Below are 19,313 nucleotides of genomic sequence, written 5' to 3'. Positions count from 1 at the left end.
GTTGTGATGACCCATTTACTTATTCACTAAATGTTTAAGAGTGCTTACTATGTGTCATGCATTATGGAATGTCATGCATTCCCTTTCCTTTAGAATAATGGGGAATTAGCTATCAAAAGTGTTTTCACTTTGATAATACACAGTAAATGCTAGAACTTATTACATTCTGCAAAGTCTATATATGCTGCTGCCCTGATTTACTTTTGAATTCATCTCTGAAAATTCTTCCCTCTCTTTCCATGGCTCTAGACATAATGCCTTGGGGTTTTGAAAATGTCCCATTCTTGTCTCCAGACCTTTCCTTCTGCTGTTCAATCTACCTAATGCACCATTACTACTGCCCACTGCTTTCACAGCTTCCTTCCAGCTTATTTTACTGACCATTCAAACAACTTATCAGGGAGGTCTTCCCTGAATATCCTACTTAATACCCCTGAATCCTTCACATTAATTTTTCTACATCTGGTAAACTTTCCCTGTTCTTTTCTATAGTCTCTTTTCCTATGGAAATGCACCATAATGCATGACACATAGTAAGCACTCTTAAAAATTTAGTGAATAAGTAAATGTGTCATCACAACAATCTTGTGACATTCATTAACACTGCCATCAGCAATGATAACTTTGTCATTCCCATTGTACCAATGAGAAAAGTGAAGCAATGTGGGCAAGGTCACTCAGGGAGTATAGGTGAGAGACCCTGGACTTGTGGCTACAGTGCCTACACACTGAAACTTTCCTTCTTATTGTATCTAAGTTAGCAAATCTGAGGTCATTTATGCAGATAAAGAAAGAAATGCTGCACAGGTTAAAGGCTTTGTGAGGCCACTGCAGGATTTCTTATTGAGACAGGGAAGGTCATCAACATAGTGCGCAGAAACCGATTTTGGAGCTCTTTTACAACCAATTCTGTTATTTCATAGTTTCTCAGTTGTATCATTGCTTAGAATAATTCTTCACTCAAGAGCATTTACAAACTGGGAAAAGTGTTTGACCCAGCTATTCCCTTTTAGGTGTTTTCCCAGAAGAATTTTAAAAATTTAAAAACAAAACAAAACAAAACAAAAAACAAATTGGGAGAAGACTCCTGAAACACATAAAGACTCTAAAACCCTAGTAATTCAGTGTCAATCTCGTGTGCATTGCAGCCCATTTTTCACACAGCAAATATCTATGATTTTTATCACATCATACTAGTCTCCTAACCAGCACAAAGTATTCCTAGTACTTTATTCGGTCCAAATGGGGGCCACTTTTCCAAGCCATTAAAATGATCATGTGACTGTACATAGTAAAGGAAAACCCATGTTTCAGGGGCTGTACTGTGCTGCAAAGATGATAAAAAACGATTTTATAATTTTCTTAGCTGCAATCAACATATTTTCATGCCTTTAAAATGGTCTGCTCTCTTCCAGCTTTCTGTAATAGTCTGTATAAATAATTACCTAAAATTTATACAACGTGTTTTTTCTTTAAAAACCCATTAAGTTGTTATGAAATGAAATAAGATAATTGATAAATTTAGTAAGAGCTGTTCCTGGTATAGAGCAAGCACTTTGAACTCATCATCATCATTGTAATTATTATTATGATTGCTATAATTTATTTCCTGTATATTTTTCATCGTAGAGGTTGGCAACCCAAACAGAAATTTTAAAACAAAATATAAACAAATGATTGTATTCAACTAAAACTATACAGTTAAATTTTAAAATATGTTACAATGAATCTTCTCCAAGAAAATGAAAAACATTCTAGTTGGCCTGGCTGTCTTTTTGGATATTAGAAATCGCAAGTGATGCTAAATTTTGTTTTGTACTTTTTGATTAGAGACAAGGTCATTTGAGTAAGGGCAGTAGATATTAAGCTCAGTTTTATCTTGATAACAGGCATTATGGCTGCAAAATATTCAGCATAAAATATTTTTCTACCAAAATAACTGAAAATCATGTTAATGATTTCATTGTTGAAGGCTACAGCTTTTTAAAAAAGAAAATTAATTCCTAAAACAAGGTAGAATCATGCTGTGCTTCAGATGAACACTGAAAAACAACAACAAAAAAAAAAAACCAAAAAACCCCCTTCATTTAGAGAATGAAAGGATCAAAAGGATCAAGTCTTGACTGTTGTTGCTATGTCTTCCTGAAATGCTCTACCTGATCCTTTCCATGGTCAACTACCTTGCATTCATTCTCCAAGACTTCTGAGTAATGCCCTTCCTCAAGGCAGTTTTCATTGACTTCAGACAGCAGGTTGGGAGCCCACATCTACCTCATGTGTAACTTTACGTCTCCTCATCACAACTTTACTTAGTCAGATGACATTAAACATTAATTTTACAAATAATTATCCCCACAGATTTGCTAAAAGGAGAAAATGTATGAAGCCTTTATTTACTAATCTGTCTCCAGATACAGTACTACGCCTGCTATAGGCATTTGATATGAGTTTAAAGAACACAATAACCCCTCACATACCCTTGGTAGTATAAAGACTCAAATGGAAAAATCTAAAGGTTTGACATTCAAATAAACCATGCGGTTTTATTGTACTTTCTCAGTAGAATTATCTTTCCCAAAAAAGTGTGAATAAAGATATTTCTTTTACAACTGAAACAATACAAAGATTGTCAATTCTTACTGTGTCCTTTCATACCTTTTTTCTTTTTTAACCATGTAAATTGTAATATACTGGTAGCTTGCTCTTCTTGGTATGTCTGCAGGCTTTGATAAACCTAGATAATTAGTCAAAAATTCCCTCTAAGTTTGTACTGTTTAAACTTGGTTTCCATGCCATGGGTCTTGGTGCCATAAGTGACCTTTGAGCCATCCTGGTAAGGGAAAATGAAAATTTTGCTTTCAAACAAGTTATAACAGACAACTCTTAGCATAAAAAATATTTTTAATATTTGTGTCTTTAACTTTAGTGTGCTTGGGTACTAGTCAAAATAATTTTTTGAAAATAAAGATTTCTGGTTGCCACATGTCAGAAAGATGAACAAGAGACCAGATTATATCCATTTTCTGACTGAGAGAACTAAGTCCAGGAAAGACTGACAGGATGGAAAATGAGAAGTATAAAGAAAATTTTGGTATTTCTCAGTTACCTAGAGAAAATCTTACTGAAACTAATTTAGCCATATTTCCATTCATTGAGATCCATAGAATAAACAAAATATCCATTGAGCCCCCAGAAACTAGGCCTAGAATAATGCCTTGATATGAGGAAAAAGGTCAACAGGGATGAAAATGTTCAGTAGGGTTCCTATCCTTATGAAAGCACCACACCAGCCTCAGAAGTAAGGGAGATGACAGCAGGAAAAGTGGATCATGTTGCACACGTTCAACTGTAGCTCAACAGTATAAAAATCTGCCTTGTTTAATGGTTCAAGGAATTTTTCACCTTTAATCCATCAATCATCATATTGACATATTGTTGTATAGCAAAAATATCTTTTCAGATTTTCTCATTAACTTTTCTGTTCACTTAAAATATTCCTTAAAGGCTGGGGATGCAGTTCAGTGGTAGAACACTGTAAATGCACAGGTATGGTCCAAAGTTCAATTCTCAGTACCGCCAGAAAGAGAAACTCTATGCTTGCTACTATCTCAGGAATGATTTGTATTAAATAGAGCCATACATTCAGTGGGACCATTGGGGTAGATAATGCATCAGTTGGCTTAATCAAGGTATTCATTTACTTCTGCCAGTAATGTGATATGGGAGGAACATAATTTGTAGAATAAACAAACATAAAATGTTCAATCATATTCAGAGTCAAAGGCTATTTGTAACTGACAAAGAACTATCATAAATTTAACGTGTGCCTCCCTCCCTTCTAGGTTGTGTATACACCCTTTGGTTAAAAAGAGTGTATTACAGAGACTCATTCATGGATCTTGAAATCAACATATTGATTTGTGACAAACCTTTCTTTCTAATGAAAAAATATGCAATAGAAAGTAAAGACCAAGTTTTTATACTTAAGATATTAAGTTGTAAAACCTTCCTTTGGTTTTAACCTGCACACACGATAAAATGGGTTACTGTGAGCCACAGTCGAAAAAATTTCAAAGCCATTTGATAAGAACTCTTGAAAACAAGCTGGAAGCAATTCTTAGCTCTTATAGACTCCCAAGTGTTAGTGGGTTTGGTAGACTTTTTCTGTAGAAATAAAAATAAACAACTGTCAAGTCAATGCACCTAAAGACATTTAAACATTTTAAAAATATTTAATTTTATGCTTTTTCATAAAATGTTCAATAATATTGAAGTCTGACAGAAGATAAACATAACCATTTTAAAGCAGATTACATCAAATTCTTTAAAGACCAAAGTTCACTCAAAATCCACTAAGTATGACTATGTCATCAATGTACAGAAGGACCTACAGAAGTTTCATTTATTAGACGTTTCCTTAATCAGCTCCTTATGACATTTCAGTGTCAGGATAGGCTTAGAAGTAGTTAAAATCCATCTGCAAAGGCTAAAGTCACCTTACAAAGTAACTTGCAATAGTTGCTGGAGGAGAAATCAAATACTAGAAATGAATTCAGGTGCTAAGATCAAAGCTGCAGTTTTATCAATTAATGTGTCAGGATAGATGCTCAAAGGCAGACAGCCACCCTCCCCTTCGGTGCATTCAGTGTGTTTCAGTTGCTATGACATCTTCATAAAGATATATGGCAATTATTCACCTTGGAGCAGTAGGCAATAAATGAGTACAGAAGAAGGAAAAAATCCTAATTAAAAGGCCAACTTATCAAATAATAATCTAAGCTACTTTATACTTTGCCCTGATTGCAGTGTTCTCTTTTGGGTTTAAGGGTACATTTGGCTCCAAGCAACACTAAAGCTCATTATAATCATCATTAAAATAGCACTTTTCTCAAGCCAGCAGGAGTTGGGTGTCTTGCTGAAGCGGTGCATTCAGCCCCTGGGAAGAAAGAGTATCAGGCCGTGCATCAACTGACCCCTCGTGATAGACCTGAATGGGCTCTGATGAGCTCCAAAGGGGTGCAATTTGAAGGTCTTGAGCCTAAGGCCCTGCTGCCTCTGGTTTCCTGTATATTCAAAGTACTTAGGTGGCTGGAAAAGAGTGCAGTTTAAATGAGTCACATTCATAGTGATCAAATGCAGATGTAATGTATATATGACATATGTGGGTGTATTCAACTGTCCAATTGATGAGCATTCATATATTTGAATAAAAATGAATATATGTAAAAATGGGTGACTCATGTTTCCAGAAAGTGATTTTAAGTTAAATTCAGAAATTAGAACAAAGATTGGTTCCTTTAACTTCCTTTTCTAAAAGATCAAATTCACTGTCTCCATTAGCTCTTACATACAGATGATTATACCAGAAAAACCAATAAAAAGATAGATATGCTCCATTTTATTGTGTAAAATAACCCAAAGACTTCATATGCAGGGTAGAAATGTTTTAGGAATATGTATGGTCATTGTAAATATGTTCATTTATTAAGAAATTTTAAAATCCTCCAAATAATTGACAATATAACCTTCTAATATTTTATTTAAATGTTTTTGCTTTGGATGAGTTGAAATGCATTAACCAAAATTTAAGTAAAAAATACATTTTTATAAAGGCTGACCCTGTGTTCCTCATGTCATAATATAAAAACAAAAAACACTAAAAACAAGGAAAAGATTTGACTTTTCATTTAAATTATCATCCAAAGCGGTGTTATGTGGAAGAGTTTTACATTCCTGACTAATAAATTTTCTATCGGCAATGCCAGTGAATGATAATTATTTAAATAATTTAATTTTTTAGCAAAGTAATATCAAGAAGTATAATAAAAATTTTTATACACAGTTCAATAGGCAGAAGGTTAAGAGAATTGCAGTCAGTCTGTTGTAATACAAAGAATGTAAAACTTTCCTCCAGATATACAGAAATCATTTACATAGGCCTCTTTTGCAATCTTTTTTTTTTTTTTTTTGGTTTTTCTCCGGTACCAGGAACCGACCTCACGACCTTGCGCTTGCCAGGCAGGCACTTTTGCCGCTGAGCTAAATCCCCAGCCCCCTCTTTTGCAATCTTGATTTTGTAATACTGAAAAACACACCAAAACACCCAGAACATGAAGCTCTTTCAAAAGAGAGATGAATCACACTAAGAAAATAGTTTATTACTTACGGAATATTATGGATAATATCTAGATATCCCCTAAAGTCTCATGCACTCATGGGTGGGATTTTGCAGAGGTGGCTGGATCTAAGGCATGTGAATATGGATTAAGGGTGTGTGATATCTGGATCAGTGCCCTAGTTGAATTAGCATGCAAAGCGGCAACACAGAGCCTGCCCTTCCCTTTTATTGCATCCAGACTACAAGCCTGCTGGCTGGTGCCTCCCACACCCAGGGTTGTTCTTCTGGGTGTATGCGATGCCAGTCAATAGGTGATAAAAGGGAAAGGGAGGCTCCATGCTGCTGCTTCACTGCTTCCTTCCCGCCCTGCCATGAACTGTTTGTCTTCAGCCATGCACTTCTGCAGGGCTGCCCAGCTTTGGAGTGAGCCAGCTTTGGAGTGAGCTAGCTATGGACTGGGAGTACTACAAACTCAGCTAAAACAACCTGTTCTCCTTTAACTTGTGGGTGCCAGGTATTCTGTCCTCACAACGGAAAGTAATTAAGAGTTGGAAGAAGAAAAAATGAAGTAGCATATTTATTCTGCTTACTATTTTCTCAGTATTGGAGCCACAATATTGACAATAAATTTTGAGTGGAAATACTGTGTATGAAAATTGTGGAAATAGGAATGGAAGATTTTATGTATATTCTACCACATGTGAATGTTTCAAGTTTGTACTGGAAAAACGAGGCACTATACAGATTTGTACCCTGCAAGTCAAGTGAATAGGGGTCTGGAATAATTATCGAAGTGATGGCCTATATTCCCATGAAAAGGAGTGGGAAAATAACAGGTTCTCTAGGAATATCTGAATGGAATCTTTTCATTTCTCTGGACAAATATTGGTGCACTCTTTTGGAGGTCTAAAACTATGTCCTGACTGGATGTCAGGAGGTGCTTCTAAACTGGTAGCCTTGCAGCAAAGTTATCCTCTTTCCATCTGCTCTGCATCAGCATCAAAGGGGAGATAAGAGAAATCTTCTAAAGCACAGATCTCATCATTTAACTACTCTGGAATCCTGGAAGCCTAATCTCCTAACACTCAGGGCAAAATCCTTCTGATTTTAGCAATGTACACTTATCTCTTTCTTTATTTCCTACCAATTGCTGTAGTATATTCAGTTTACTCTGACCTTTTCACCAGCAAGTCTTAACTGCTAGTGATGGAAATTAATGCTGAGCACTAAGTCATCTAGCTCCAGAGTCTATCCTTGTGAACATCTTCAAAAGACTACTTAATGATTTTATGAGTGAGTGAATGAAATCTTGTATCTCTAGAGATATGAGCACTTGTACTTCAAATTGCAAGAATTCTCAGTTGAGCTGGAAACAACATAAAACACTACAAATATTTCCAAAAAATTACTGTAACTAATCCTGATGGCAAATTAACTGTTATAATCAAAGCCTAAGGAATTAATGATCTCAAAAGACATTACTGTTGGGCATGGTGGCACACGCCTGTAATCCCAGCACTCAGGAGGCTGAGGCAGAAGGAGCCTTGCTAGTTCGAGACCACCTTGGGCTACAAAGTGAGCTCAAGGCCAACCGAAACTGCATAGTGAGACCCTGTCACAAAAAAGACAAAACAACAAAAAACAACAAAAAAAAAAACCACATTATTTTCTGGTAATGTAGACTCTAGCTTCAAATCTGTTATCACTTTTTACATTCAAATAGTCATCCCATTTGCTTAGTTTAGTTTGTCCTTCAACTTTCCCTTTTATGTTTGTACCTTTAAGCTATTTATAGCTTGTTAGGTGACAACAAACCATACAAAACATACCACTTTCAGAATACTCATGTATATAGTAAATTACATTTTACAGTATCTGTTAAGCATATACACTATATACTTCATAGAAAGTAAACTAAATAATGTAAGTATGCTCATAATGGCTACTGCTAACAGTTAATATTTATTGAGAGTAAATGAATTTAAGGCTTTATCCTAAACACTTTGCACATTTTAGCCAAATTCCCACTAGGACTTTGTATCAACATTAATATTCCCTTAAATGTGAAGAATTCAGAAAGGTCAAATACTTGTCCAAAGTCAGTAACACAATAGCTGGTGGAGTAAACCAGGCAATCTAGCAACAGAGCATGGGGTTATTATAATTTTTAAATTGGAAATTATTTGTAATCCTTTTATCAAAGTGACAATTTTCACTGAATTAGGTACCAAGTTTGAGAATGTAAGGCTGACACTCTGTGGCGTTGTTCTCTTTTCGTTAACTCATCTTATTAGCTCTTTGCTCCCCAAAGATTAAAAAAATAGATAATTTTAAGATAAAAGAACACTAAATGGTAAAGCCACATATCATTGTAATATGTAAACCAAAAAGTGCAAATATTTAAATATTTGTTTGAGTAAAGAGAAACTGATATGTATATGCATATATATACTCATATATGTATGTACACATATATATATGTATATGTGTGTGTGTGGTTTTTTGCTCACTTGGGATTTGAGTTCTTTGTTCTGATTGTACACTATCTCAGAGTGTACAATGATACTGTGATAGCTATTTTCTGGAAAATTTAATTTTAGCATCCATTTAAGTAATGATAAAGAACATATGCATGTTTGACTAATATTGTAAAAATGCAACTTTAAGGGATAATACATTTGAAATCACAAATGAATTGTATCATTTGGTGAGTATAGCACCTTAGAAGGTCTCGTGTCTCTTTGTTTTATAGAATTTCATTTTCTCTGACTTGGCTGCCACCACTCAACTATTGCTGACTCTATCTCTGTGTCTTTTTATCTCTTGCTTTGTATTCTTTTTTTTCTTAATTTTTAATATTTATTTATTATTTAAAGTTTAAAAATTACTCTTCTGTATAATAGGTTGTCTACTTTTCATTTTAACATTAAAAATTTAAAATTTAATACATTATGTGTTAAGGAAAAAAGCATAATATGTTAATAGATTTCTTCATGATTTGCAGGATTAGTGGAGTATTTATTACCAGTAATAATGATCTGATAGAGACAATGCCTCGTCTTTATGGTGCCCTAGTTATGGGCTAGGCACCGTTTTGTCTGAGCACATTGTATATATTGACTCATTTAATATTAGTGAGAACCTTAGGGTTTAAATGCTGTCATCCTATTTTTTACAATAGCAAGTTTATGATTCAAAGTAAAATAACTCCTCCAGGTCACATGGATAACAGGTGGTAGGGTCAGAATCTGAGTTCCAGCAGAGTCTACTAGATCACAAATTCAGTTTATACAAGCCAGAGATCAAGTCATTTGCAGGAAAATCAATGCACCTTGAGGCCATAATGGTAAGTGAAACAATCAGACGCACAAACTTAACTATCACATGGTTTCTCTTATAAGAGACACTTAAAGTTTAAATAAATTGAAGAGTAAAGTAAAAGATAGACAATAGGAAACAGAATGCTAGAGCTGTTACAAAAAGAAGAGGACCAAGAGATGGAGGGAGAGAGAGGGGAGGAGGGGAAAGGGAAGAAAAAATAATTAAGATGTATTATGTACACGTACTAACTGCCCACAGTGTATGTAATCGTTATGCAGTCCAAATATGTGCTAATAAAAAAAGAAGTTTAAGGACAACTATCTTGACAGTTGCTAAGAATGAGGGCTTGGCTCAGGCTTTGAAATTAAACAGAAATGCCGAGGAATCTCCCGTCTGCTACTTCATGCCATGTGCTCTTTAAGTTCCAGTTCTCTTATCTGGAAATCCGAATATAATTGTTACATCACCAGGTAAGTACCAGAATTAAAGGAACTAGTGAAAAAAATAAACCAAAAATCAGAAGTAAAAATACTCAACCCGGTGATTAGCACACACCACATACAATAAAATTAGCGCTATCCAGTCGAGATGTATGTTCATGTACTTCCTTTTCTGGCTTCAGATCACTTTTTAAAGTTTTCAGAAACCATGAAGCAAATAACACACTGTGGCTCTTAACAAATGTCAGCTTCCAAAGTGAAATGACCTATATTGCTCTCTGCCCTCCATCTTCTTTTGCTCACTCGACCCACTTAGCAATTAGCCTTGGTCCCAGTGCCATTTCAGGCTTGGAACAAGCAGTAACCCCACTCGAGGGAAATGGAAAGTGCTGCTGCTCAGTGTGGAGAGAGGCATCCGGAGAGCCCTGTTGCTGGTCAGGTTACCTAACTCCTCTCGTAGCTGGGCTGCTAGTTCACGGTAACTCATCTTGGTAGATCAATTTTTTACCGGGAACCGAACTCACGACCTTGCGCTTGCCAGGCAGGTGCTTTGCCGCTGAGCTAAATCCCCAGCCCCTTGGTAGATCAATTTAGTAACAAACATAAGCAGCCACTGTTCTTAGTCCGCATCCCCCAAGGGAGGCTGCAGATGAGAATGACGGCAAGGTGCTTGTGTCAAAAGGAGAAGTTCCCTCACCATCCCGTTTTCTTTAAACTCCTTGGCTGACCTCATCCTAGAAATAGGAGAGTAATGGGCCTCCCTCTTTTCATGCATTAGCACAGGAACGGCAGACAAAGGAGGGTGGTAACTTTAACAGTTTGTGTTTTGTGTTTCATTGGGGACTTTTTTTTTCTTAGTATTCCATGTTCTTACTTCTGGGACTTCCTTACTCCCATTTGGCCTGAAAAACAAGTTATGTAGTGGTTTTTCTTTAACTGTCACCAGAAACAAATAAACCCACGTTTGCTTCATATCCATAAAATACCTAAATAGGGATATCTGGAATCATTTAAATCCAAAAGGTTCAACAAAATAATGTGGCCATCATAGAATCAATACTATTATCTCCCTTGGAAATTTTTGCTTCTTGGAATTTTGTGTGTTGCTAGTTGAAAATTTTAGAATACAGCACTTTATGGAACTTTATGCCCAATGAGATAAATATTAAATAATAAGTGCTCATGTACAGTAGATAAGGATCTGAATTCTACAGACTCAAACTCAGCCAGGTATTCAAATTTGCACATGAGAGTACATAGTTTGGCTGGAAGAATGCTTTAAAATAGTTTTAATGTTGATAAGCCAAGCTTGCATTCCCAGGTAACTGCAAGAACCAGGAATTCCTATTTTGTTATAGACTAACTAAGTACTCTCTCATGGAATTTAACTGCTTTTTATTATGCCTTGCATTTGCTAAGTTTGCATTAGATACCTCCAAAATTATACATTTCCTCCAAAACTATTCCAGGTAAAAGACACTTCCTTGTTAAAAATCCTCACATAATGAAAAATTTACAAATGCAATTAAAAATTTAATTATTAAGGTTTCATTAATTTAACAAAACCTCTGCTATCAGAGACATTGCACTTGTGTGCTGTGGGGCATTTAATGGTGTTGCAGGCATAAACTTATCAAGTATTCATAAACTAAGTCTTAGAAAATTAAATTACTTTTAAGCAATATGACTCACTTTAAGTAGGTAAAAACTGAACATAATTCAAAAGCATGGGATTTAAACTTTCGTTTTGATACTTAAATGCTGAAACATTGAAATGTTCTAGATAGCAAATAAGTACATGAATCCTGGGAAATTCATGTTGAAACGTTTTTTACATGTGAGTAGAAGTATAGCTAATAACACAGAATTAGGTAAAATGTTAAATGTGATAGTATTAGCAAGGTTGCAGAATCTATAATGATGCAGAAAATAAAGAAAAGTGAGAGGGTACCTTGTTGGCCCTTTTCTATCATATCTAAATGTAATATTTTTAAATGTATCTTTTGATGTGTTCATTTAACTTCCTTACCATTTTATATATTCTTATTTATTAAATATTGATATGTAATGTACCTACCAAATTTCATATTTAATGAAATATATTCATACCTAATCTGGCATGACATAGAAGCAAAACTGGTGATCACTGAATGATATTCTTCAATTTTATTTTGTTTTGTTTTTTTCCAGTACTGGGAATCAAACTCATGACCTCGCGCTTGCCAGGCAGGCGCTGTGCCGCTGAGCTAAATCACCAGCCCCCTATGCTTAAATTTTAATGTGCATGTTTTATTAGTTACATCTTCTTGAAAGCTATTTCATAGCTTTTGTTTAAAAATACACAAATATTGGAAAAACATATAATTTTTAAAACGTAGTTACCATTCCCACTCCAACCTCAAGAACACAATTGTTAATAATTTGGGGGAATCCTTCTTAAAGTTTCTTTTACTTTCCTATGTACATATGTACAGTACAGAGGATAAGTATGCACATTTGTACAGTATAGAGGATGAGTTGTTGCTTATTAGTTTGATATACATTCTGATTCTATCTCCTCTGGTACCCAAATCAATATGTCTAATTTTTGCCAGTGAATGACAGCCAAAAGAAAGTGTCAATTCTGGGCCAAATAAATAGCAGGTAATGAAATTTTGCTGTAGTTTTACTTTCCTTCTTCACTACAATTTGTATGACAGAAAGAGTGACTGATTCAGCCATCATCCTTGACTCCAGAGTTAGAGGGGTTACGACAACAGAACCTGGCTGACACATGGTAGAAACAATGCAAATAAGAAAACAGCATTGTTTAAAATTGCTGAATTGGTGTGATTTCTACAATAGCAAAGCCTAGACTCCATTGACCCGTGAATGCACCACACTCATGGCTGCAGCTTTGTTGATATCTAAATTCTTTGCTATACATTATGTCTTTGATGTAGGAAACAGATTTCTCAGTAATGAAAAGCCCAGCAATGTGTTAAAAATGAAACAAAGCAGAAATAACACAACAGAAATCATATGATTGAGGACCGTATTTTAAAACACAATTCACATGTTGAATAATGCACCAGTTATATATAAAAAATTTCCTTTTGCTAAAATATACAAACATTCTTGTAAATAGTTTTAAAACAAAATAATAAACAATAGCACTGTCTTGGTTACTTTTCTCTCATTGCTGGGACAAAATACCTGATGCCCAAAATTAAGGAAGGAAAGGTTTATTTCCCTTACAGTTTGTAGAGTTTTCAGTCCATACTTGGCAGATTACAAGGCAGAGTGGCACATGGCAGAGGGCTACAGCTCAGGGTGACAGAACACAGCAAAAGCAACAAACACACACCAGTGAGGAATGGGGGAGGAATGGCCTCAAGCACTCTTTTCCTCTTCCTTACATATGCAAACTATCCACCCCAGGGCAGGTGCAGCTCTCACACCCATAATCAAACTCTTAAAGCCTGCCCCATGGACACATGAGGCTTTGGAGGGACACACAGACATAAACCATAATAAGCACTATTAAAATATTTTTGACATTAGATGACTGCCATCTCTGAAATATATTGAAGTACTTACTGTATGATCCTTACTATGACTACAGCTAGGCAAGGGGAGCCCCTGGACTCTCTACTTTAGAAAACTTCACTACGGCTCTTTGCAATCCTGGTTTTTTTCAGGAACAAGAGATGGCAGGAGCCAGTGGATGTATCCACCTGCAGTTTACAGTATCTTTCCAGGCTATTCTACAGTTACCCAAGACTCCATCATTCCTTATGATTTTTTGTTTGGTTGGTTGGTTTTGGTACCGGGAATCGAACTCAGGACCTTGTGCTTGCCAGTCAGGCGCTTGTGCCGCTGAGCTATATCCCCAGCTCCATCATTTCTTGTACTAATGATAATGAGCCCAGTCCAGAGTATGAGAAGGCCTCTTTCCTGGTTGGTCATCTTTAAAGTGGAAGATACAAATGGAGGGCACATTCTTAGACCAGTGGTCTGAAATAAGCTTTGATCTTGTAAGGCTGAGGGGCACTTATTGGGCATGAATGGATAATTTACTGTAGGTAAAGCTAAGGGTCCCTTGTGTTACAGTGCTGATCTGGGGGTAGAAGGGCAACCGACCAACTCAGAAGTGAGGGAGCCAAAGGCTTATGTGGAAACCCAAAGTTCTCCAGCCAAAGGCTTATGTGGAAACCCAATAGTCAGAGAATTATAAATTCAAACTTGGGCTTCTAGATCATTACGAAGGCATACTTATCAAACCTGAAAGTCATGACATATTCAACAATTTGTTGGCATATTTCATAATTTTTAAATATTTGTCCTTGTCCTACAAAATTTTAAGGGCAGTACTGTGTATAATTAGCACTCTTGGTATAAATGTAAAACTATGATGATCAAAATATAATTTCTTATATAAGTACTAATATAAATTCACTCAGATATAAGGAGCTTTACCTGTCTTTGTTAATTACAACTGTGCTTTGTCACCTGTGATGATCCATTTACTACAGTAAAGTCATTAATTTTTGAACCAATAACAATTACAAAATGCAATTGCAGGGGCTGTTTTATTTCTAAAGATAGGTGGCCAAATCTTCTTAATATTCAACAATGGTGAAGTAATTTTTGAATGTTACCATATCTCCATCTCACAGTCCATTGGGTTTAGTATTGGCAGCAGGCATGTTGTAATTTTTGTTTCTTAATTAGATTTAGCCATTCATTTAACTATTCAATCATACAAGAACGAGAGTATAACCCTATTTGTGAGTTCGTTGTTCTTTTTGCTTTTACTAAAGACTTTCTGATGGAGGACTATGGCCACAATATTTGCATCTAGAATCTTGCTGCTTATCCAGTTTCTTAAGATTCAAATTATTGGGTACACATTGAGAGAGGGGGACTCAGTGTTCTTGTTTACTTTCTGCTAATTAAAAATTCAGAAACCCTATCTGCAGTAATGATATAATTTGCATTTCTAGAAAAAATTACAAAGCACTTGCCAAGCATTATCTTGTTCATTACTCATTACTACTTTGTGAAAAATATTGCTATGTCTTTCATTTCAAATATCAGTTCAGCTGAAGATGAGGACTGTCCTCAAAGTCACACAGGAACTAAGTGGCAAATTATTTAACTCCCAGGATCATATTTTTTCTTGATAACATGTTTCTTAAAAATAGCTCTTTTATGGCAGACAGGAATGAAATTTCAGATGTATATATAACACTGACTTTGTATCTTCTTAAAGTCAATAAATATTACCAAATTATAACACACCTATGGATAAAGAGATAGGTAAGACATAGTTACTGTAATGAAAAAGCTTTCTTATAAGGAGTGAAATTTAGATAGGCCTAACCAAAAATAAAAAGGTAGTATGATATATTGGAGGAGAATATCTACCATAGTTCTAAGGAGGGAGGTAAGAGTTCTCAAGGCAATAATTAAATCAGGTCTCATTGTGTACATAGAGTAGAATCTGAGCTCAGCCTCACAGGATGAATCAAGACAAATGTGGAGCAATCAGATTTTATGCTGATGAAATTATATAAGCAAAGGCTTTCTTATGGAAAGAGACATAAACATGCATACATATATGTATATATAGATCTTAGTATGTATGTCTTTGTCTATATCTACAGCTATTGTCTACATCTGTGTCTATAACTACTTCAATAATTGTAACTATAAGTATGCTTATTTCTAAGTCTATTTCTGTAGGACTTATATGTTAGTAGGTAGGTTGATATCTATAGGCAGTTACTTGTAGCTATGGGGTTGGTAAGGCATGTTGAATGTGATAGCCACATAATACAAGGCAGTATATTTACAACACAATTAGATCTATTAGAATAAAACAAAGGACAATGTTAGCATGGGATGTGGAAAACAAAATTTTCATATATTTTTTTGGTGGGAATGTTTAGTAGAACTGTATTATTTGCTTGAATGCCTTTGGCACAGCAAATCTATTCCCAGAAACTTAGACTATTGAGAAATCAAACAAATATGAAAAGATATATGAAGAGCATTTGTTATGGAAATGTTTATAATGGAGTCATTTGCAAACAGTTGGAATCCTAATCACATGGAATGGCTTAAATTACAAGGCATCTATTTTTTTAAAACTAGAAAATTCATATGTATTAGCAAGTCTGCCTTCTTAGTGGGAACGTAAACTAGTACAAATGTTATGGAAATCAGTATGGATATTCACCAGAAAAGCTAAAAATCAGCTGTTCCCCTGCTAGGTGTCTTCCTGAAAGAGTGAAAGACATCACATTAGACAGATACGTGGGTAAGGATCCATTGGGTTCTTGCTGTACCCAGGGAAGAAATGGCGGTGATAATGAGAAAAAAATAGAGACAAGACAAAAAGCTGGGATCAGGTGGAGGTCTTCTCTTTCCTTAGCCAAGAAGGGGAACTGCCCCAGAACAGGAGAGAATTTATTATATAACCTCAAGAGGCTGATTAATTTCAGCCTCGCTGCCTTGTTTATATGCTTTGAGGAGCTCTGATGTTCTCAGGCTGCCTTCGTCCTGCACGTGTAACTGCGTTCCAACTTCAGCCGCTCCCAACATCCATGCACACTCATGTTCACAGCAGCAAAATTCATGATAGGTAAATCTTGGAAGGAGGCGATATACCCATTATCAGATGAATGTATAAAGAAAACGTGGCGTTTCTTCACAACGGGATGCTACTATGTCACTTGAGTCTTTTGCAGGATAAACTTGAGTCTTTTGAAGGATAAACTTGAGTCTTTTGCAGGAAAATAGACATGTCTAGAGACTATACAATGTTAAGTGACATAATTCAGACACACAAGCTCAAATATTACATGGTTTCTCTCATATAAGAAACTTAAACTATAAATAAAGAGCAAAATAAAGGTAGATAATGAGAAATAGGGAAATAAATATTTTGCAAAAGTGAAAGGGGCCAGGCGTAGTGGTGCACACCTGCAATCCCAGCATTCAGGAGGCTGAGGCAGGAGGATCACTGCAAATTTGAGGCTAGCCTGGGTTACATACTGAGTTCAAGACCAGCCTGGACTAAATAAGGGGACCCTATTTCAAAAAAGTTGAAGAGGGGCCAAGAGATAGAGGGAGGGAGAAGGAACAGAAGGGAAAGGGGATAAAACTACAATGAAGATATGTTATGTCTGCATACTCACTCCCCATGAAGATCACTATGTACTGGAAACATCTACTGATAACAAATGAAAATAAAAAATTGGTTGCCATTAAAATCTTATAATCTTAAATGAGAGAAAATAATGGAATAAAATGTAGTACCTAAATTTAATAAAATATGCTTACATATGCCTATAATGAAAGGAAAACATATGAAAATATAAACTACTTTTATGTCTACAAATAGAAACACAAGGAACTTTCATTTTCTAGTGAACAAAAATATCACTTGCCTGATTTCAGGCATTATGCAAATTATTTCTATTTTAATGTTTGTAGTTAAACCGGGCATGGTGGCTCCCGACTGTGATCCCAGCACTCAGAAGGCTGAGGCAGGAGGATCTTTGAAGTTCAAAACGAGCTTGGGGTACAAACTGAGCTCAAGGCCCGCTGAACTGCACAGTGAGACCCTGTCTCAAAAAGACAAAAAAAAGAAAAAAGAAGTTAAATTATTTGAAGTTTTACTGTTATAAATTATCATTATAACACATGTTCCTAAACCTCTCTGAAATTAAGTGATAAATTATTCAAATAATCTTAACCTGATTCAGAATTTTTCCCTTGGCTATATTTGATCCACTGAAGATTGCAGAAACATCATGACTACAACTGATTTTCATAAGACATACACAGAATGAACACAAAAATAAATCTTTTGTATATGTTTGTGTGTGAGGAGGCAAGAGCCCAGCAAAGCATGAAGAGGGTTATGTGATCATGCTCTAAATGGAAAGTATTATCATGTATCAAATAAATAAATAAACTAACTAACTAACTAACTAACAAAATAGTGTCAGCAGGCTAGGCTTTTCCATGATAACACAATAAGTATTCTCTTCATTTTCATCACCAGAAAATGCGTGTTCATGTTCTTACTGGGTTTTCTATTTTTTTCATCTCTTTTCCATAAAAGAATATTCCCTAAATTAATCTTCAGAAATATTTTAATTGGCCAACTTCTTATATAACTGTAAAAATCCTCAGGTATGCTTCAATGTTCAAAATGTTCAAAAAACATTTTGCCTGCCTGATATCATTGTACAAAGTAGAATCTGCCAGGTAATGCAAAGGCATTTTTCTGTTTCCTTTGTCCAAGAAAAGAATCAAAAAGCAAAAGAAACCCAGAAAATAAAATGTCGTAACACCACTGTTTTCTTTTACAATGACCTATTTCTCTGTATCAAATATGATACACTCCCCACCAATATATGGCACCGCAACTTCATGTGACATTGTTCAAACTTAGCTTCAAGTTTAACACTGGATATAGGTCACATATTCACTCAGCTTCTATTATTTGAGTAAAATAGTCTCTGAAGAATACTAGCTGAAAACAGCACTGATTTTTACATGCACAGTCTAAGGTTGTAGAGCCCTTTGGGGTTGATGATGACGGACACTGCAGATTTGAGTAAAGATGGCTTGGCAATTGAAATGGTAAAAAGCTTGGAGGAAGTCTTTTCCCACTTAAAAAAAAATCATGAGTGAAAGTACCCTGGCTGTTAGCAATTACTTGGCAGCAAGGGTACACTTGCCTCAGTGTATAATGACTGGCTAAACTGATAATCCTGAGAGGATAAAACACTAAATTCAAGTGATATGGAACAATAGGTACAGAGTTTACTAAAACTCGCCGAGAGCATACTTGAAAAATAGCTGCCAAATCACAGTGTTATTTGGCAGATAATTCCAAGGCAACCTAGTGACCAAAATAGCTCAGCAAATATTGCCACAAAAACATGGGTGATTATCTTTCAATATATGATTCAAATTTGTAACATTTTAGACAACATTTGTATCGGATTTCACCAGTTGAGTCTCTGACTCATCATGTAAATTGAACTCTATGAAATGTTGATTTTTAGGATTGTTATGCACGCTTTCGAAAAGTGTTCCTATTATTTACTTCACTAAGCAACAGATGATTCCCATCATACTATGAGAAACAAATAAATGCTTCTGGGTGAATAAATACATACTAAAAGATTACTACTTGGGTTCCAACACTGATCATTTTTTAAACAAAGAAACTACTAAATTCCTTTAGAAATTGATCAGTGCTTTTTACTCCATGTTTGAGACAAAATTATTTGGAAGAGCAATGCAAATAACGGGATACAATGCCTACCTTATATAATATGTTTATCTCCCTGGCTTATGCCTCCCAAACCAAGATTTTGCATTTGTGAACAATTATTCTATGTACTTGTGAGTAAGTGAGGCTTCTACAG

The 19,313-nt window shown here is 35.4% G+C and overlaps 1 protein-coding gene across 4 annotated transcripts in view; it reads right to left on the bottom strand.

The window, feature by feature from the left end:
- Nlgn1 (neuroligin 1) overlaps nt 1-19,313 on the bottom strand; it is an 810,843-nt gene that overhangs the window by 508,427 nt on the left and 283,103 nt on the right. The window lies entirely within an intron of this gene.

This window comes from Chinchilla lanigera, unplaced genomic scaffold, assembly GCF_000276665.1.
Source record: "Chinchilla lanigera isolate Chin_1 unplaced genomic scaffold, ChiLan1.0 scaffold00019, whole genome shotgun sequence".
Taxonomy (NCBI): Eukaryota; Metazoa; Chordata; class Mammalia; order Rodentia; family Chinchillidae; genus Chinchilla; species Chinchilla lanigera.
This window is presented reverse-complemented; position numbering and strand designations above follow the sequence as displayed.